This window comes from Trachemys scripta, chromosome 4 (genome assembly GCF_013100865.1).
Source record: "Trachemys scripta elegans isolate TJP31775 chromosome 4, CAS_Tse_1.0, whole genome shotgun sequence".
Taxonomy (NCBI): Eukaryota; Metazoa; Chordata; order Testudines; family Emydidae; genus Trachemys; species Trachemys scripta.
In genome coordinates this window covers 57,424,339-57,446,620 of record NC_048301.1, presented here as the reverse complement: position 1 = coordinate 57,446,620, position 22,282 = coordinate 57,424,339, and the positions used below count along the sequence as shown (strand labels likewise).

Genomic DNA, 22,282 nt, shown 5'->3' with positions numbered 1-22,282 from the left:
CCCTTTGAAAAACTGCCAACTCTCCTCAGTTGTTTTTCCCCTCAGTCTTGATTCCCATGGGACCTTACCTATCAGCTCTCTGAGCTTCCCAAAATCTGCCTTCCTGAAATCCATTGTCTCTATTTTGCTGTCCTCCCTTCTACCCTTCCTTAGAATTGCAAACTCTATGATTTCATGATCACTTTCACCCAGGCTGCCTTCTACTTTCACATTCTCAACGAGTTCCTCCCTATTTGTTAAAATCAAGTCTAGAACAGCTTCCCCCCTAGTAGCTTTTTCAACCTTCTGAAATAAAAAGTTGTCTCCAATGCAGTCCAAGAATTTGTTGGATAGTCTGTGCCCCGCTGTGTTATTTTCCCAACATATATCCGGATAGTTGAAGTCCCCCATCACCACCAAATCTTGGGCTTTGGATGATTTTGTTAGTTGCTTGAAAAAAGCCTCATCCACCTCTTCCACCTGGTTAGGTGGCCTGTAGTAGACTCCTAGCATGACATCTCCCTTGTTTTTTGCCCCTTTAAGCCTAACCCAGAGACTCTCAACACTTCCGTCCCCTATGTCCATCTCTACCTCAGTCCAAGCGTGTACATTTTTAATATACAAGGCAACACCTCCTCCCTTTTTCCCCTGTCTATCCTTCCTGAGCAAGCTGTACCCATCCACACCAACATTCCAATCATGTGTATTATCCCACCAAGTTTCAGTGATGCCAACAATGTCATAGTTGTATTTATTTATTAGCACTTCCAGTTCTTCCTGCTTATTCCCCATACTTCTCGCATTTGTATATAGGCATCTAAGATACTGGTTTGATCTTTCCTCCCAGTTTTGTCCTGACTCTCCTTTCTCTCTGCCAATATAGCCCACACTCCCTCTCATTTCCGACCCATCTCCCCGGTCTCCATGTTCCCCACTTACCTGTGGGCTTTGCTCACCTCTTCTTCCTGGGATTCACCGTGACTCTCAGCCAGCCAGTAAAACGGAATGTTTATTGGACAATAGGAACGCAGTCTAAAACAGAGCTTGTAGGTACAACCAGGACCCCTCTGTCAAGTCCTTCTGGGGGGCAGGGAGCTTAGACCCCAGCTTTGGGGTTCCCTGCGTTCCACCACCCAGCACAAAACCAATAAGACTGTTATCAGAGGATGGGTTATTAGAGCATTCTGGCTAAATCAAAACACCTGGTCCCACATCATGGAATAATTTGACAAATTGGTGAAACAGATTGTTGATGAGATATATTTCAAACCTGAGTTTGTTGCTGTCATCAAAAATAGGATGGTGTCAGAACTTAAATTGGAGCAGTTTGGTATTCTAGACCTGATATAACTTAATGAAAAAGTTAAATGTCAAAATTTATTAGTTAATTAAATGAGGATTTATGATGAACATTCCCTGTAGATTTGCAAAGGTGTTAATGTTTATTAAATTCTCTGGTTAAATGATTACTTTTTATGACACATTGCAATTCTGTTCAGGAAATTGAAACAGGAGCCTTTCTCTTATTTATTTGTTTAGAACTCAATGAAATGATTTTTATAAGGTACGCTATTTAAATTCTCTGTGATGGACAGTATGTATATTAAGAAAGACATTTATATCTTTATAAAATATACTGTATTAATTTAATTATTATTGGGCTGCCCTGAAAAGCATGTTTTTTCATACAGGTGAAGGGGAGCTCTTGGATTTAAATTTTTTAATAGTCTTCCAGCCTTGAGTCAAAGCAGTACTTTTGTAATATATTCCTTGGATAGTTAGAAATGGTTTTAGTTTCTATGGTGTTGCTGCTAATATCCTTTTAGTCTCCAACAATCTCTTGTCTTGTGCTAATTAAATCCAAACTGAGAATAAAACTATATCGCTGTAAGGCAAGTTGGCATTACAGCATATAAAAGCCTTCTAATATAGTCAAGCTGTACATTCACTTTCACTGATAATTTGAGTGTTCCTTGTTTGTTACATTTTGTGTGTTGTGTTCCTGTGCACATTCTCTTTAATGATTTATTGTGTGAATGCTTTTAATACCTGAAGACTCAAAATAAGGTGATGTTATTTTAGTAGTCTATGGAAAAGACTGATCTTCATTCCTATTGTTGATCATTTTGAATTGGCTTATCTCATTAAAATATTGCTGTTCAGCATTCCAATATAGCATAATGGATTCAATTCAAAATGCCATAAAACGTTATAGCAGAACTGGAAGGGGCTGGGGAGATGAGAAGCAGAACTTTTTAATGCCGTTAAGGCTAGAAGGATCTTGTTACTTATTGTAAAATAAGTAACATTGTTTATTCCTTTGGACAGCACGTGTCAACATATATTGATGTAATTCTTGTATCACTCTTCTGTTAGCAGTTTCTAGGAATCCTTGGAGCTATTTAATAATATTGGCATTGCTAGGACTAAATGAGCCTACATTTCTAAAGTCAAGGCAGTACATCAGTTCATCGATTTTTTTTTTTCTTTTCTTCATCTCTGGATCAATAATCAGAGTTGTAAAACATTCAGATTTTTTTCCTTTTTAGCATTTTCTGATTACCATGTAAGATTCCATTTAGCTATTTTTATTTTCTACAGGTTATTTAAAACTAACTTTAAAATAGTAAGACAACAGTTTTTTCTACCTAGTACTGGCTCCTAGCTGAAATAAACTACAAATCCATTGTGGAGCCTTCAGGGAATATGTCTTGAACCAATCTAGTAAAAACTCTGTTCAGGCAGAAGGAACAAAAGAAGTGGAAATGATAGAATAATCTTATTTTGCTAGAAGAATCTTGCCATGTTTTCAGTAACTGCTTTCATTCTTTTATTAATCTATTTTAAGTGAGCAAATATAGATTTTGATCCTTCATTAGGTTCTTGATGGTGAATAAATGTTTTGGCTAGAGATAAGTGATCAAGTTGCTTATTACTGAGCCAATTAAAATGTTACTATTTGTCTCTTGGGATCTGAGCCCTTTTCTTTCAAGACAATAGCTACTACCACCACAACAACTAAAAAATGCTCCACCTATTTGCCATGCTTCAGTAAGATTATGTCTCCACTGCTGGATGGTAGGTGCTGAGATAGAAAATAGAATTGTGACAATGCAGTGTTTGTGTGTTTTGTTCTGTTTTTTAACTTCACATTTTTTAGGGGTGGCTGGCAGCTTCTGGTGAATTTTCTTAAAGGCAGGGCAAGAGAGTTGGCTGTGCATAATCCAGCCAGAAGAACTTTAAGAATAAGAAACTGTCAGGTTAGATCATAAATATTTTTTTTGCTAGAATACTTTACACGGTATTTAGTAGCAAACATTATTTCCATAGATAGATGATATTCAGATACCATGTTGTCTAAGAGCCTAGGTAGAACAGAGAAATTGTTTGGTTTTATCATTTAATGGTGGATGTGTGAACCACCATAGGATTATGATGCTCTCATTTCTAGTGTCTAAAATTACTGTTGGCTGCCTTCTCACCATCTGCTTTTGGGTCTCTCTCTGTACAATCTTGGCCATCAAGTTGTAGTTTTATCCTTAAATTTCTGTTATTTAACATGTATTTCTGCTCTCAAGATGAGAATTAGTGGTATACAAAATTACTAAACGCCAAGAGCTGTTGTAAGCAACAGAGGGTCCTGTGCTTACCTCTGAAGAAGTGAGGTTCTTACCCACGAAAGCTTATGCTCCCAATACTTCTGTTTGTCTTAAAGGTGCCACAGGACCCTCTGTTGCTTTTTACAGATTCAGACTAACACGGATATCCCTCTGATACAAGAGCTGTTTTGTACCTCTGGAGGACTGAAGGGAAAAAAACAGACCTTGATTTTAAAATAAGATCACATCACTTTTCTATCCTGTGGATATGATAAGAGAGATGTAGGAAATGAGTGTTGCCAGGCGTCCGGTTTTCTACTGGACAGTGTTTGGTCATCCACAGTAACCTGCCTCTGCCACCAGGGGGCAGGAAGAGCAGCAGCTGCTGCTGGAGCCTAGAGGACCACTCAGGAATGGCTCCAGCAGAGAGAGATACCGGTGACTCCGCCGTCCTGCTCCGGGCGCAGCTCTCTGTTCCCCGTCCTGCTCCAGTCACCCCCCTACCTCCGGAGCGCGACTGACTCTTCCGGGGCCTCAGGGGAAGAGGTGCAGTAGGGGGCGGAGGAAGGTTCCTTTGCTCATTGTCTGGTTTTCACAAATTAGAAAGTTGGCCACCCTGATAGGAAAACTTATAACATGAACAGAGAATTGATTTTCTTTATATTTTTCATAAAAATTTTTGCTCAAGCAAAAAAGAATAGAAATGGTAAAGAAAGAGCCTGTGTTCTCCTGTTGCTCTGGAGCAGGGGTAGGCAACCTTTCAGAAGTGGTGTGCCAAGACTTCATTTATTCACTTTAATTTAAGGTTTCGTGTGCCGGTAATACATTTTAACGTTTTTTATAAGGTCTCTCTCTGTAAGTCTATATTATATAACTAAACTATTGTTGTATATAAAGTAAACATTTTGAAAACCTTGTTTAAGAAGCTTCATTTAAAATTAAATTAAAATTCTGATCTTACGCCACCAGCCTCAGCCCGCTGCCAGCCTGGGGTTCTGTTCACCTAGGCCGGCAGTGGGCTGAGCCGGGCCTGCGGCCGGGACGCCGGCTGGCAAAGGGCCGGCATCCAGGACCCCAGACCTGGGGATGTGGGTTCAGGGGTCAGGGCAGAGGGCTGGGGGTGTGTAGGGCAGAGGGCTGGGGGTGTGTGGGGAGGTTCAGGGGGCAGGGTGGAGGGATGGGGGTGTGGGGATGTAGGGCAGAAGGCTGGGTGTGTGGGGGTGCAGGGCAGAAGGCTGGGTGTGTGTGGGGGGTTCAGGGGTCAGGGCAGAGGGCTGGGGTGCTTGGCTCGTGGGGGTGCTCCCAGCCCCCTGCCCTGAGCGGCTCACGGCAGGGGGCTGGAAGGGATATGTCCTGTTCCACCCCCTTCCCCAAGGCCCTGTCCCTACCTCTTCTCTGCCTCCTCTATGGAGCAGCAAGCACGCTGCCACTCCTTCCCCTCCCCCTTGCAAGGGCCATCAGCTGATTGGCGCAGGGAAGGAGAGGAGGAGGGTCAGGAAAGCACCACGCTGGGGGAAGAAGCAGGAGAGGGGGAAACTTGGCTGCCACAGGACCAAGCTTCTGCCTCCTGTCCCCGCAGGGGGGGCTGGGGGCCGGGACCGCGGCAGGCAGCAGCGTGCCATTCAAAATCAGCTTGCGTGCCGTAGGTTGCCGACCCCTGCTCTGGAGTGTAATTCAAAACCTGTTCATCCTTATGTACACATTATTTCTGCAGTGCTGCCTTGTTCATTGTTGGCTTGGGTTATTGGCAATGTACTGTATACTAAGTGTCACAGATATTTATTTTTTTATATGCCTGCTCTTAAAAATTATTTATGCTCTGAAGAATCAATATGATTTGCTATTTTCGTGCAAGATTTTCCCATTTTCTAATTTTCTGCTTTAGTTTTTACTCATGCAGCTCTTCCTATGGATCAGAGAAGTCCTAGAGCAACGGAAGAATTAAACTGGAGAATTATGATTTCTTACACAAATTAGACAAGCAAGTCTTGGTTAACAAGAGAGGGATAGCTCAGTGGTTTGAGCATTGGCCTGCTAAACCCAGGGTTGTGAGTTCAATCCTTGAGGGGGCCACTTAGGAATGTGGGGCAAAATCAGTACTTGGTCCTGCTAGTGAAGGCAGGGGGCTGGACTCAATGACCTTTCAAGGTCCCTTCCAGTTCTAGGAGATGGGATATCTCCATTTATTTATTTATTTTATTAATTTTCTGGTAACTTGCTTGAGAAATAAGGCTTAGGCAAGTGCACAGGTGCCATCAGAAAAAGGCTATTTGCTTTGACTTCCTTTTAGTGATACATTTAATATGCTTGGACAACATATCTTTTAAGATGAGTCACAAGAAAACTTAAATTGTTCCATGTCAGTAAAGCAGACTGCGTTAGCTATAAGACATTGCAACAAAGGCTAGGTCCACACTACCCGCCTGATTCGGCGGGTAGAGATCGATCCCAGAAGTGCTCCCCTGTCGACTGCGGAACTCCTGCTTGCCGAGAGGAGGAAGCGCTGTCGACGGGAGATCTTGCCTGCGCCGCATGGACCCGCAGTAAGTAAACTTAGTTCGATCTAGGAAATGTCGACTTCAGCTACGTTATTCTCGTAGCTGAAGTTGTGTTTCCTAGATCGATCCCTGCCCCAGTGTGGACCAAGCCAAAGAGAATCTCACAGAGCACTCGGATATATGAAAAAGAGATTTTTAGCAAAAGGACAGTATTGCCCTGTCACCAATATGTTTTTTCATTTAATGTTGTGCCATTGTTCCAGGGTCTCAGTGGGCCTGATTCTGATCTCACGCTGAGGTAAATCGGGAGTAACTCCACTGAATTCAGCAGAATTACATTGGTGTAAACTAGTGTGGAATCACAATCCAAAGATATTAAAAGTAGAGCTATTTATCTTTCCTCCCAAAATCTCTCCTCCTCAGTCCCTTTTTACTCTTGACATCTCCAGTTTCTTCATTCACCCTGACTTGAAACTGATACAACCTTTGACTACTTTGTTCTCCCCTTCTCTCATTAAGTTCTGTCTCTTCTTCCTTTTATAATATCTCAAAAATCAATCCTTTTCTCAGATACTAAAAATGTGGTCCATGCCTTGGTCATCTCACATCTTGACTAGTGTTGCCTGCTCCTCCTGTCCTTTCTGCCTCTGACTGTTTACCCCACCCCACCCATCTTCATCTTCTGTTGCTCTGACTCTGTTTCGTCTGTCAGCTTGTCTTTTATCCTTTTTCTGAAACAGGTTCAAAATTCTAGTATTCATTTTCAAATCTCTTCAAATGTCTGTCCCACCTACATCTTCGGTGTCATTTTCTCCTATATTCCCATTTCCTCCTTATTTTCTTCTTCGCTCCTGTCCTTAAATTCCCCCTTCTTTCTCTTTTATATTCTGAACTTCATATTTTTTCATGTTGACCTTGGATCACACAGCCTCTGTGTTTCAATTGATTTTCCTCTCTTTCAAATCTCTCCTTAAAACCCACTGCTTCTGTTTAGTTAGCCTTCTGATACGGAGCCATTTTTCCACTTTCATCTTTTTTGTAATTATCTGAATTGGAATGCAAGCTTTTCAGGGCAGGGACCTTGTCTTTTACATGGCTAATGTGCTGATGCAATTAGGATACTTTATCTGTAATAACATAAATACACGTTATCTCTGGTTTTGGCTCTCTGTTTTTAATGTTTTTCTTTGTAATGTCTATCTTATAATACATGCTTTTCCTCTATCACATTGATTTTTTTCGTCAGGTTAGAAGCTGAGCCCACTGTGGTCCCATCTTTAACGGTATGTCTACACTGCAATTAGGCACCTGCAGCTGATCCATTTCAGCTGACTTGGGCTTGGGCTAAGGGGCTGTTTAAGTGCAGTGTAGACGTTTGGGCTCAGGTAGCAGCCCGAGCCCTGGGATACTTCCACCATGCAGGGTCCAAGCGCCCAGGCTTCAGCCTGAGCCCGAATGTCTACACCTCACATAAACATCCCCTTAGCCTGAGTCAGCTGGCATGGGCCGCCTGCAGGTTTTTAATTGCAGTGTAGATATACCCTTACAGGCCCCAGTAAAAAACAACCTACACCTCACCATTCTACTCCTAATATACCTCTACCTCGATATAACGCTGTCCTTGGGAGCCAAAAAATCTTACCGCGTTATAGGTGAAACCGTGTTATATTGAACTTGCTTTGAGCCACTGGAGTGCGCAGCCCTGCCCCCCGGAGCACTGCTTTACCGCGTTATATCCGAATTCATGTTTCGGGTAGTGTTATATCGAGGTAGAGGCGTGTTTATGAATGGAGGCCGAGTATCAGTAGTGGGGGGGTTGGTTGAACCTGACTTCTTCCATGCATATAAAGGAGTAAAACTGTAAATAAATAGCTTTTTCCCAAATGCCCTTGTCCCGCAAACCTCCCCCTCCCCCCGGACTCCCTCCCCTCCATAACCCGAGCTGGCTGCACGCCCTGCAGCTGTTTCGCTTACAAACCACACCAAGGGAACAACTTCATATGCTCGTGCTCCACATGTTTCACTTCCTCACCCACATGTCTCTTCGCGATACCAAGTGGCGGGACTACCTATTACCTGTAGAGGGTGAGGAACCCTGGTGGGCCAGCCTCTATTCCACCCTGGTCCCATGGGTCACCGGGGATATCAGTTGGCAGGTCCTTCACGGAGCTGTGAGCATGGGCATGTACCTGTAGTGGTTCACCCCCATCCCCTACACCTGCCCCTTTAGCGGCATGAGGAAGAACCTGGTGCACGTCTATCTGGAATGCACCAGGTTGCAGCCCCTATTCCGGCTCCTCCAGAATCTCCTGTTGAGGTTCTGGCTGTACTTTTCCCCACACTTACGTATATTTGCACACCCTGTCCGTGGCCCCACGAAGTCGTGAGATCTCCTTGTCAACCTCCTCCGGGCCCTGGCCAAAATGGCCATCTAAAATACCAGGAGGAGGATGCTGGACAAGGGGATGCTCTGTGACTATGGGCCTATTTCCGTTCCTCCCTGATCTCACGCATCCGGGCAGAGTTCCTCTGGGCAGCGTCTCCTGGCTCTCTAGACAGCTTTGGGGAGCAGTGGGCACTGTCCGGTGTTCTCTGCTTGGTTTCCTCCTCTGGATCCCTAGTTCTGAACCTGTGACCTCCACTCCTATCCCTGTCATTCCTTAGTTGTTCCCCGAATTCAGTTGGGTCCCGGGTCCAGTGGTTTCTCCCGCAAGGCTGAGGGAGGAGCTTTTAGATGCAAATGGGCGCAAGTAGATGGGCCCGCCTGCCTCCCGAAAATTCAATAAGGCCTCAATACAGGACACAATTGCATTACTTGCAATTAAATTGTGAGAGTTGGCAACACTGGACTAAAGAAACTTTTTAAAAGTAAGAGATTCTGTATAGAAGTGCTTGTTCGATAACAAAAAGAAGTGGGAAGGAAATATGATTTGTTTGACTCTGACTCATTTTCATCCTTGACTGGCATGTGAATCAGATGACCTTGCTTTGGCAGTGTACACTCACATCTCGGCACATGAAAGTGTGATGTTTCTGAATTCACTGCTGCTAATGTGGATTGTGAAAACAATCATGTTGTCCTCCACCTCCCACCGCTTCTTTTGAAGGCCTTGGTTGAAAACTGACCATGACATGCTGTCTTTTATTGCTGAATTCTTGTATTTGTATTTAACTGTGCTGCAGATTTGTGTTAGGGTTACCCTAAGGTAAAACAGTTATAAAGTGTAGGCAGTTAAGGGAGAAGAAATCCAATTCAAGATGGAGTTGTTTGACATAAAGACATCATTGTAACAACTGAGATTTTTATGTTGTGAAACCAGAGGTCATTATTGATGGTACCAATAGTAAGGACATTTGGACCTGAGACACGTGGTTAGCTTTCCACTGAGGAAATGCTGGTAAAATTGAGCTGCCAAAAAGCTAAGTATTATTGGAAGCTAATAGCCCAGCGGTAATAGAAGAGAAATTGATTTGATTTTTATTAGTAAATTTAATGCTAGGGAAATGTGCCAGACTGAGTTCTGAAAACAGAAGTCCTTAGTTTATCTTAAGGAAAGGTTTAGAATAGGCATTGTGTGAAGCCTTCCAGACATAGTCTCACAAGTTCCTGATTTCCCACCTGAGAAAAGTGGCAAAGGTTCAAGGAAGTGTATTGAAATGGATGGACTCTTTCTAGGATGGGTCCCCAAGAGAGGTGGTGATGGGAAACAGCAGTTCTGCCACCACACTCCTCTCTCATGGAGTTCTATTAGACTCTGTCCCTTTCCTTCCCCCACCCCTGTCGGTCGTGGCCACATTTATATGCATCCACTAGAAGATACAGGGAGATTTGATGGATTCAAATGTCAGCAATATGCAGATGCTACATATGTATCTGACCTCCACAATATTGAATAACACCACTGACACTGAACTAAACCAGTTGCTGGCTGAAATTATCACAGATTGAAGGTAGATAATGACTGAAGCTCAATCTTAGCAAGATGGAAGTTATGCTTGGTAGTCAGAGGTAAAGAGCTCTAAGAGCTTGCAACCATATTGCACCTTCTTTGATCAAAGACTGCTATCCACAACTTCACAAGTTAATCTGAAGTGTAGAGTTCTTTTGGATTTCTCGCATAGCAGTATATATGAGCAATGCATTTACCCTTTCCAAGTGGCTGGGGCTCTCTGTCCCATCCTTGAAGATTATGGCGTGGCCTCACTAATGTGTGCCTTCACGTCTGGTCTATAGCAATGCACTCTGCATGGACTTGAATTCAGTGCAGATAATGTGGATTGTGAAACCAATAATGTCGTCCCTGAGATGAATATAATAATGTAGTGCTGAGAAAACTACAGCAGGTAAAGAATGCAGCCACTTGCTTGCGCAGAAGCATGGGTTAGCACAAGCACATTCCCTGCATTGTCTTCCCAGAGAATATTGTGTTTAAATTTTGAGTAGGTCCTTATTTTCAAGTTCCTATGTGATCTGGGTTCAGGATAACTAAAAGAGAGCCTCTGGGTCCTCAACCCCTATCAATGATTCTAGTTTTCTTGTGAGACAATCTGCTAAACGGTAAATTTCATCTGTGCAAGAGACAGAATCTTTTTGGGAGTTGGCTCAAGGCTGTGAAACTGACTTTCATGGGAATTTACTCTGAGAAATACCTCAAACTTCATTGCTTTCCCATTCAAATGCTAAGCATGCTTCTCTGAACTGGTCTTCTGGTATAGTAGCACGTAGCACATCTTTTTTGGGAGAAAATTCCTCCCGTCCCCAAATGCTCCATGCACACAGTAGTCCCCTTGGGTCAGAAGTTGGAGAAGAACCACATGTGCAAGATGCTAGTCATTTTGTTTAATCTGTGTTTGGAAGGTATTCAGGTACCATTGTGATGGGTATGGTATAAAAATAGGAACAGAATGTTCGTCAGTCCTTTCTTAGAGGAACAAACTTGATGTGGGAGAGGGGAGAGAACAGTTCAGTTTCCATGCCAATAAAGTCCTCTGTCTCTAGTCTGCAAAAAGGTGTCATGTAGTGCAGTTTTTCCTGGCTTTAAGGTGTGGACACTTAGCCCTGTGAACTGGACCAAGACAATCAGACTGTACCAGATGATGACTGTAGTCATTTCTGAGCTGGACTTGATTTGAAGCACTAATCTAGAGGTGAGAAGCTCTTTATCCCATTATCATCGAGTCAGTCTCCACTAATTATTATTCTGGTGAAAGTGATGGTGGTTTGCTTTAGGACTTTTTTCTTTTGTACAAGGCTTTAAGAACATAAGAATGGCCATACCGGTTCAGACCAAAGGTCCAGCTAGCCCAATATCCTGTCTTCTTACAGTGACCAGTGCCAAGTACTTCAGAGGGAATTAACAAAACAGGTAATCATCAAGTGATCCATCCCTGTTACCCATTCCCGGCTTCTGGCAAACAGAAGCTAGTGACACCATCCCTGACTATTAGCCAGGATAGGCATCAATGGACCTATCCCCCATGAATGTACGTAGTTCTTTTTTGAACCCTGTTATGTTGGCCTTCACAACATCCTCTGGCAAAGAGTTCCACAGATTGACTGTGCACTGTGTGAAGAAATAATTCCTTTTGTTTGTTTTATACTTGCTGCCTATTAATTTCATTCAGTGACCCCTCGATCTTGTGTTTTGAGAAGAAATAAATAACACTTCCTTATTTACTTTCTCGACACCAGTCATGATTTTATAGACCTCTATCATATCCCCCATTTGTCATCTCTTTCCCAAGCTGAAAAGTCCCAGTTTTATTAATCTCTCTTCATATGGAAGCTGTTCCATACTCCTAATAATTTTTGTTGCCCTTTTCTGAACCTTTTCCAATTTCAATATATCTTTTTTGAGATGGGGCGACCACAATGGCAGGTAATATTCAAGATGGGGGCATACCCTGGATTTATATAGAGGCAACATGATATTTTCTTTCTTATTATCTATCCCTTTCTTAATGATTCCCAACATTCTGTTAACTTTTTTGACTGCCGCTGCACATTGAGTGGATGTTTTCAGAGAACTATCCACAATGGCTCTATTTCTTTAAAATAACCTCACAGATTTGACTGTGTGATTTCACACCCTTGCATGTCTTTGATTCTTTGTTCAGTTCAGTGAACATTTTTTACTAGATGTTTGTTTTTCTCTTTCTCTGGAAGTCTTTAATATGCAGAAGTAGCAGATGTTTTTGAGTTACTGTTTTTGAAAATAATGAATTTACATTTGCATAACACTTCTGGTTTGGATTATGAACTATCTTGATCCTTTCCTTTTGAAAATAAGGCTTTAAGAACTCTTCAGTGATACTACATTTTTTAGTAACATACAATACATTCATTCTTTATAGATATTTTGCTGCCCTTGCCATGCACTTTTATCAAACTTACACATCTTATTAAAAGTAAACAGCATAGTAAAGTAACAAGGATCCTTTGATTTTCCTTAAATGTTAAAAATAGATCTAAATAAAGCAGGCATGCAAAGGCATTGAAGGATGTAAAAAGTAAGAATTTCAATTATATATGTCTGATTATGTTGTTTTGGTTTTCATTCTCCACAAGTTAGTGTCAGCAAATCAGATTGTAGTTTTAGATGATCAGTGCCCAAAGGCATATTATAAAATACATAATAAAAATGGTCTTACAACCCTCTTTTATGCAAGTAATGCTTATTTACATCAGTAATCCCATTGAAGTCATTGGAACTATTCATATCACTGAGGTTTGCAGAGTCTGAGCGTTGTTTGAGCTACTAACATATGTTTTAATTGTATATGAAACATTTAGAAGACCTGACCAGATATAGTCACAGGATTTGGAATAGCATTGTTTTCTGATAAGAACAGTACGCCAAGTTAAATGCAAAGGATGTTTGATAGAATGAACCTTTGCAGTCACTTGTGTTGCATCTGTGCATTAAGACAACTTTGGCCCCCACAGCATTTTCCATCAATTGCTAAGAAATATCAGATAATATATTGTATTTCTCTTTCTGATGAGTAGTAAAATCATTTCTGAATTGTAAGCCATTTAAAGTAAACTTCTCTAGTGCAATGAAAGTTACACCCAGAAGAGAAAATCCAATGAGCAAGTTTGATGATAAAACCCTGCAGTTTGTCTGATATGTCCTACATATATGGCATTTTTTGCGATTTGTGATCATGCAGTGAAACACCCTTGGTGAAATCTTTTGTTCCCACTGAGGTCTATTCTTGTTAACTTCAGTGGGGCCAGGATTTCACCTCTGGGTTTATTGTAAAGTATGCAGAAGAAGAGTTAAAGGAAGCCCTTAAGCTTAAAATCAAATTTCCTGATGTTTATGAGTGTAAGTCACAATCATGGTATTATATCAAAGCAGTGTTTGTGTGGAATATATCAAGTTAAAAATAATTTTTATGCTGATTTTTTTTAAGCATATTAACTATAGTAGAAATGGCTAGTACTGTTGAGACAGGGTCAACAAGTGAAATCCAGTAAGAAACAAACTTATCTCACTACTGGACTATTCTTTAGCTGTTCAAGATAGTTTGTAAGCTTCTTGGGCAGGGACCATATTTTCTGTGTGCTTGTACAGTATCTCTCACAATGGTACTCTGATCAGTGTTCTCTTTTGTCTTAGCCCCTATGTATGGAACTAATGACTGTCAAAGCCCAGTTTAATAGCTATAGCTTTTTTTTTATGCTAGGAAAATGACCCGTTGCTCACTGCGGGTGTCAGAAATCATTGTTGAATAGTTTGACTTCCTGTACACACTGGGAAAAAACATGTTCAGCACTATTTCAGAAATGTTGGTAAAACCTTTTTCTGAAATGGTGCTGAACACTATTTGTCTTAATCTCTATTTTCAGCTAAACTACTTGAGGCAGAACTGGTTGCTGACAATAGGTATTAGCAACAACAAATTTTCCTATTGTAAACAAGATTTATGAATGCACCCTCTCCGGCTTCTATTCCTTTCCTCTCTTCTGTTAACACCCTAAACTCCCTCTATCCCTTCATTCACACTGTCTGCTTTCTCTTATCATTCAGTCCATAGTCCCACATTAATTTTCACCTTCTCTCCTTCACTCCATTTTGCTTTCCCACCTCCTATTTTCTCCATCCCATACACACCATCCCTACTTTTGCTGAATTTGTATATGTATGAGAGAATGTGAACAAGAAGGCAAGGGAGAGAAAGAGAAGTAGCAAAAATCTACCGTTGGAGGGGAAGAACAAGCTAGTCACTTAGAGGAAGATTATCCACAAATACGAGATAGCTAAATTAGCTTGTGAAAATATAACCTGAAAGCATTAGAATAAAACTTGACTAAAGGCAAAGTATTTAACAATATCAAAAGGGCTTGATTGGATTTTGTTATCTCTCTTTGTAAGAAAGTGTGCCTGTTTGTGTATAGTGTGTGCAGTATTCAATAACTTGCTTGTACACCTGTACCCCGATATAACGCTGTCCTCAGGAGCCAAAAAATCTTACTGCGTTGTAAGTGAAACCGCATTATATCAAACTTGCTTTGATCCGCTGGAGTGCACAGCCCCGCCCCCCTGGAGCACTGCTTTACCGCGTTATATCCAAATTCTTGTTATATCGGGTCGCGTTATATCGGGGTAGAGGTGTATTTGTTAATTTTATTTTTGATAGTTTTCTTTTTTGTTGTTCATGTTGTTAATAATCGAGAGTTCCTTAACAAATGTTGGGATTGCCTTTTCCCAAACCTTTCTACTTGGAAGTATTTTAATGTACTACTTCTTCCTTCTGCTGCAATGATTGTAAAAACTGTATACAGGGGTGTATAAGAGCTATAAATCTCCTAGCAATGTTGACAAACTTGTTCAGTAATGGGAAACATGAGAATTTATGTTCCATAATTTATCATAAACTAAAAATATACAAATATCCATGAGGGGCATTTTTAGTCTAAAAATAGCCAGTGACTAACAGCCGTGTAGACGCACAATGACTTTCACCTCATAATTGTTGAATGCCTCAATATGGTGAAGGAGGCTTCAGAAAATAATTTGTTTCTAAATACTTAAAATCATTCCAAATTCTGTTTTCCGAAGCCTGTTAATTCCACGCTCCTGTCAATTTCCAAGATTATAATTCTAAATTGAAAATTAATGCATCCAGCAATAACTAATGAGATTAGTATTTGCTCTACCACAAATGCAACTGGTTGAACAAACTATAATATATGATAGAAAGCTGCTGTAACCTGTTTTTTGGAAACTGCATTACTGTGGCATTGAACAGTTACTGTTGAAAATGTTGTTTTTATGGTGAAACGGGTTCATTTAATTATGAAAGAAAATCATAATAGGTTAAACAGGGTGAATTTGACACAGACAAGATATATTTTGGTGGCAATGGTAGTATACTTCCACACTGTCAGTCAGGAAAAGGTGATGTCCACAGAATGACAGTAAGGATGATTTATATAATTTACATGACCTTGGGTAAAGCAGTTGTTGAACCCCTTACTAAGTAGATTGAGTATAGGCTTTTTAGAAACTGATTTTCCCCCTAGAGTCTTACCATTTTTAATTTTAATCCCTGATAATGTGGCATGACTAAATCCATAAGCCTTGTTGTACTCTTGCAAGAGATTAAAAAAAAATTAAATTCATTTATGGTGTTTGTTAGATCTGCAAACAGTTTTTTTGGATGCAATGGCTGCACTGTAAATTGGCAAAACTTCTGTGAAATAGTGTCAATTTTGTGAAGAAAAAAAAAAAAGGTATAGTATTTCCATCAGGAGGAGTAGGGCAAATTTGAGCAGGTATCAGTGTCACAAGCTTGAGAGCCCAGAACAGCCTAGCTTCTATTCCTATCTCAAATCCTTACAGGTTTTAATAATACTTTGGACATATTATAGTATTCTACAAACAGTTGGCCAGATTCTCCTCTCAGTTACATGGTATACATCAAGAATAACTGTAATGAAGTCAATAAAATTAAAATGGTCCATAGATTATAAAGACAAAGGGAACCATTGTGACTACCTAGTTTGACTTCCTGACAACACAGGGCATGGGACTTCCCTGAATTAATTCCTGTTTGAACTAGAGCATATCTTTTAGAAAAACATCTACCACAAGCCATAGCAAGTTGTTCTAATGGTTAATTACTCTCACTGTTACAAATCTGTATCTTAGGGCTGGTCTACACTTAGTCCGGACTTCGGACTAAGGTACGCAAATTCAGCTACGTTAATAACGTAGCTGAATTCGAAGTACCTTACTCCGGACTTACCGCGGTCCAGACGCGGCCGGAAGTCTCCCCCCGTCGACGCCGCGTACTCCTCTCAGCGAGCTGGAGTACCGGGGTCGATTGTGAGCACTTCCGGGATCGATCCCAGAACATCGATGGCGTGCCTCCGGACCAGCCGGTAAGTGAAGACTAGGCCTTATTTCTAGTCTAAATGTGTCTAGCTTAAACTCCCAGTCATTGGATATTGTCATATCTTTTTCTGCTAGATTGAAGAGCCCTCTATTATCAAATTTCTGTTCCCTGTAAGTGTTTTATACACTGAAATCAAGTCACATCTTAACCTTCTCTATCATAATCGAAATAGATTGAGCTCCTTGAGTTTTTCACTATAAAGCATGATTTCCAACCCTTCAGTCCTCTTCTCTAAACCCCCTCCAGTTTTTTAACATCCTTCTTGAATTGTGGACATCAGAACTGGATTCACTACTCCAGTAGTGGTCATACTAATGCCCAAAAGAGAGGTAAAATAACCTCCCTACTTCTAATCAATATTCACTTGTTTATACATATGCAAACTTGATCAGTAACGATCTTATCTTTTCTTGCAGGTCATTGATAAAACTATTATATCGCATAGAGTTACGAATGGATCCCTGTGGGACTCCTCTAGAAACACAATGATGATTCTCCAGTTACAATTATATTTTGAGATCTATCCATTATCCAGGTTTTAATCCATTTAATATGTGCTGTGCTGATTTTGTAATCATTCTAGTTTTTTAATCAAAATGTTATGTGGTACCACGTCAGATGTCTTACAGAAGTCTGTTTATGACCTGCTCTATTACCTTTATCAACCAAATTTATAATCTTATGGAAAAAAAATCAAGTTAGTTTGACAAAATCTATTTTCCATAAACCCATGTTGAAGGGCATTCATTATATTACCTTCATTTAATTCTTTATTAATTGAGTTTCATGTTAGCCATTCCACTCTTTTGCCTGCGATTGATGTCAGGCTGGAAGACCCGTAACTAACTGGGTCATCTCATTTACCCCTTTTAAATACTGAAACAACACTAGCTCCTTCCAGTCCTCTGGAAGTTCCCCAGTGTTCCAAGATTTATTGAAAATAAACATTAAGGGTGTGGATTGCTCCTGAGCCAGTTCTTTTAAACATCTTGGGTGCAAGTTATTTCATCTGGACCGGCTGATTTAAAAATGTCTAACTTTAGTAACTGCTGTTGAACGTCATTCAGAGTTACTGTTGGAATGGAAAGATCCTCCTGACTTTCTGTTCCAGTTAGCGTTATATTGATGTAAAACTCTTGTGGAAGGAGAATAATTATGCCTAATGACCTCCCTGTGAAATAGGCAAGTATTGTTGTTCCATATTTGACACACTGGGAATTTGAGGCTCAGAGTGGGTAAGTGCCTTGCTCAAAGTGACAATTTTGAAATCAAGATTATAACCCAGGTTTTCTGATTTCTAGTTCATGCCTAATCCACTACAAAAACCTTGTGACCCCTGCCACTACCCCCTTTTGGGTCACAAGCCCAACAATTATACCACCATAACATTTCAGATTTAAATATCTGAAATCATGAAATTTATGATTTTTAAAGTCCTATGACCATGAAATTGATGAAAATGCACCGTCAATTAGACTGCAATGTGTCCTAGAGCAATGATTTAACATTTGTGACTTTGTAAAATGGTGGTAATGATATTTTCCAGAGGCAAAAGGGAAATAAAAATGTTTTAAGAGTACACTGAGACGTATGTGTAGCACCCTATCAAATTCACAGCTGAGAAAAATGCGTCGCAGACCGTGAAATCTGGTCTCCACTGTGAAATCTGGTTTTGTGTGTACTTTTACCTTATATTATACATATTTCACAGGGGAAACCAGCATTTCTTAAACTGGGGGTCCCAACTCAAAAAGAGGTTGCAGGGGGGTTGCAAGGTTATTGTAGGGGGGTCGTGTTATTGCCACCCTTACTTCTGCACTGCCTTCACTGGTTGGAGAGTGGTGGCTGCTGGCCAAGGGCCCAGCTCGGAAGGCAGCAGCACAGAAGTAAGGATAGCAATACCATACCATGCCATCCTTACTTCTGTGCTGCTGCTGCCAGTTGTGCTGCCTTCCGAGCTGGGCTCCTGGCTAGCAGCTGCTGCTCTCTGGCCACCCAGCTCTGAAGGTAGGGTCACCGCCAGCAGCAGTGCAGAAGTAAATGTGTCAATACCATGACCCCCCTACAAAAACCTTGTGACCCCTGCCACTACCCCCTTTTGGGTCACAAGCCCAACAGTTATACCACCATAACATTTCAGATTTAAATATCTGAAATCATGAAATTTATGATTTTTAAAATCCTATGACCGTGAAATTGATGAAAATGCACCGTCAATTTGGTAGGGCCCTAAGTATGTGGATAGGTTTTGCGTATGGGGAAATTGAAAGAGAGATTAAGTGATTTTCAGGGTGTCATTGTGACCTTCTTAATAACTGGGGTTCTAATCCTTATTATGCCTGTGATTTCCTGTTTGACCCTCTCATAGGGAAACTGAGGCTCTCTGTTAGATTGGCAAAATATTTCCCTACCTTATAGTAATGGGTGTGAGGCCTGGTAAAAATAATGTAAGTGCAGTTTCAGTCAATAAAAGAAGTAGCAGAGGTGAGAATAGAATTCGGGATTTTAGGCTTCCATGTTTTGTTCATTCATCTGTGCCATAAGGTCTCTAGGAAGATGACCCTGTCTCTTCTCACGTCTTGCAAGTTTATATGCAAGGGTTTTTTCCCCTCAGGTTTTGCATGATTCCCTACAAAAAATGTGCACATTTTTGGGGGAAAAAAAACAAAAAACCTTTTTACAGATTTCAACCAACTCTATTAGTGCTTTTTCTGCCAATTTACATCTAGAGCGCAAATTGTTATCATAGTGCCTGAGCACTAGTTACCTCATTACAATAACTCTTTCTACAGAAATAAATGTATTAAAGCGGCCGGGGGAAATGGATAATATGTTATGGAAAATCTCTCTATATTGGACTGTATAGTTCAAGGTTAAATGCACATTTGTGGCTAGTAATTAGAACACAGGATTGGATGGCAATGCTTCTGGGTTCTGTTCCTGCCTCTGCCACTGGCTTACTAAGTGAGCTTGGGCCAGCCACTTAGCTGCTCTCAGTCTAAAATGGATATAATACTTTACTACTACACAAAGGAAATTTTGAGATCTACTGGTTTGTAAAGTGTGTTGTGATTATTGGATAAAGGGCATTCTAGAAGTGCAAAGTATTATTATATTGTTAACACATTGCTTTCAGTTTAGATACTCTTCCATAGTAACTCCGAAACAAATTACAGTATTTTTTTCAAGAGAAAGTTGTGTTTGCTTCTCATAGCCTTACTCTTTTTATACTGGAACTTGATAGTGGATCATTAAGAATTCAAATGCATTAGTTGAATGACATGCAAGTTTATTTCTGGTGTCTCTGGAGATGAGAGAAAGGCTTCAGCAATTCAGTATCATAATTAACATTTTAAAGAGGAATAATCCAATGAAATGAAAAATTACTGCTGTTTAGTGATTTAAAATAAAAATTATTTTAGGTTGTGTGGATAAATAATTTCTGAAATGTCTGTTTGTTATTTAAATAGGTTTATACAGGTACATTACAGCTGGCTTTATAGTCTGCTTTTACTCTTTCCATATTTTCTAAGTCAAAGAACATGAGAAGCTTAGATATGTAAGACTGCATTCAAAGGTCTCTAAAGGGGGAATTTTTGCATAGAATTTTGCAAGCTACATAGAAATCTAAAATTGACTATTTTAAAGTGTTTTCAGAAGTAGGCTTCTTTTCCTACAAGGAGGGCTTGGTTGCTCAGATACCATTTTTTTTTTCTTTTTAAACATGGGTAATATATGCAGGGCTTAAAAATAATTACATGCCCACTTGCCCATGTTTAGTAGTAAACTTTCCAGGGCGGGAACTATCAGCTTCTGCAGAATCAGAGCTTTCATTTAAAACAACAAGGACAATAACATCTAAAATACAAAATGTTTCTAGCCCTTGTGACTGTAAAGATAACCTTCCAAATGTAAATCAAATGTAAACAATACATCACTGTCTTCCAGAATCTGTGGACAAATAGCTGCATTGCATCTGCTGTTGCTCAGAGTTTTACCAAGCTGCAGCAGTCTTTGTCAGTGTTACTGCTGCCTCAGGATTCTGAATATGTGCTATGAAAACCAGCAATTAGGTCAATTTCACTTCTTCTATTGCTTAAAGCTTTTCCAAGCAGCAGAGGTAGCATCTGGAGCTATTCATTAGGGAAGAGGGCAGAAATTGGGAGAGGGGTAAAGTAGTGCCAATATCCCCAGCAGCAGCAAGAAGGCTGAGGGAGGAGTACAGTAGCAGTATGCTTCTGTTGAACCCCTCCATACCTGCCTCAGCAGCCAGGACACTAGAAGAGGGATAGAGTAATAAAAATCTCCACCTGCTGTAAGCAGCTAGGAGACTCTGGGGTGTCGGAGGTAAAAGAACAAATAGACAGAGTGGGAGGAGCTTCAAATTTATAAGACACCTGCTAGCTAGAGGGTGACATGAAAGATGAATCCCCCAAGCAGGCTTCAGGCTCAGCTCCCTGGTAGGAATTCCAACGGGGTTGGCTTCTCACTTGACAGTTGCCTCTGGATAGTGGGAACCCACATATTTTTGGCTCTTCATTGTATCAGTCTTTGGCTAGTAGGTTTAGTCTTCTGGCGATTAGGTGTTTGGTAGAATTTCGAAGTCCTTTTATGTATGTGAGTGGAAGTTTCTGTGATTGGGTGGATGGATGGTTGTTTTATGTTTGATAGGTGAGGAAGAGGTGAGAAAAGGGGGGAAATTATTTGAATAAGATAGAAAAGAAGTAAGGAAAGAAGAGAGCAGGAAGAAGAAAGGAGAGCCAACATACTGAGGGGGCCGTGGAGGAAAGGAAGAGAGAAATACAAATGGGGAGAGAAGGAATGGAAGAAACATATATTAAAAGTAAAGCAAGAAAAGAGACATTCTCTCTTCTAGGAAAGAAAAGTATGTTGAAACCAGTGAGGAACAGAGGGTAGAATAACAATAAGAGATCTGTAGTAAGGTACTTTTTAAAAGAAATAGTAAATAGAAAAATAACTATGTAAAACAGTGCACAACTGTTTTATTTTTTTTAATTTCCGGGGGTGTGACTTTGTGCGTGTGGCAGCATGGCTAGTAAGCTCAGTGTTTTGGACTAGTAGATCTTGGGTATATTTTATTTTTTAAACCCTGTCAGATAATAGAATCTCATTGTGAAGTGATTCACAGGATATTTTTATGTCGGACCAATGACAATTTCGACTGCGTGCTCTGGCTACCCACACCCTTTGGCTTGTACAGCTGTGATCTGAGTTAAAGCAATTTAGGTACAAGATGTTCTTTTTTTGTAGCTCTGTTCAGCCCCTTGTGTTCAACCATTGTATTGCAAATATATACATTATACCTTTTTGCTATATTAACACTGTGCTATTACCTCATTGTACTATAGTTTGCCTTTTATAAAAGGCTGGAATTGACACTACCAGATTTAGTTGAGATCCTATTTTTGTAAATGGGGATTTATTTTCCTATGTAATAAAATATATCTTTTAAAATTTGATACCGCCATTGTGTAAAATGCTCTTTGCTTTAGTGGATTGACTTAGATAATGAAGTACAGAAAATCTGTTTTGAAAATAGTAACAGAAGCATGGCTTATGAATGTGTTCTTTGCATATATTTTCCTAACTATTAAATAAAAAGCAATGTGAAGGATTTAAATCTTAGTTAACAATTCCAGGACAAACCCAGAGAAGGACATTAATAAGATTATTTGGAAAAAATAATTATGCAAAAGAGATCAGGTATTTGTACAGTGCAGGAAATTTAACAGGACAAAATATTTACCTGAGAAGGTTTGAACTTATCAGTCTAAAGGT

The 22,282-nt window shown here is 40.3% G+C and overlaps 2 protein-coding genes across 2 annotated transcripts in view; one reads left to right on the top strand and one right to left on the bottom strand.

The window, feature by feature from the left end:
• The window catches only part of AVEN (apoptosis and caspase activation inhibitor), a gene marked incomplete in the record, with an annotated part of 191,622 nt that overhangs the window by 49,255 nt on the left and 120,085 nt on the right, over nt 1-22,282 (top strand).
• CHRM5 (cholinergic receptor muscarinic 5) overlaps nt 1-22,282 on the bottom strand; it is an 81,906-nt gene that overhangs the window by 58,863 nt on the left and 761 nt on the right. The window lies entirely within an intron of this gene.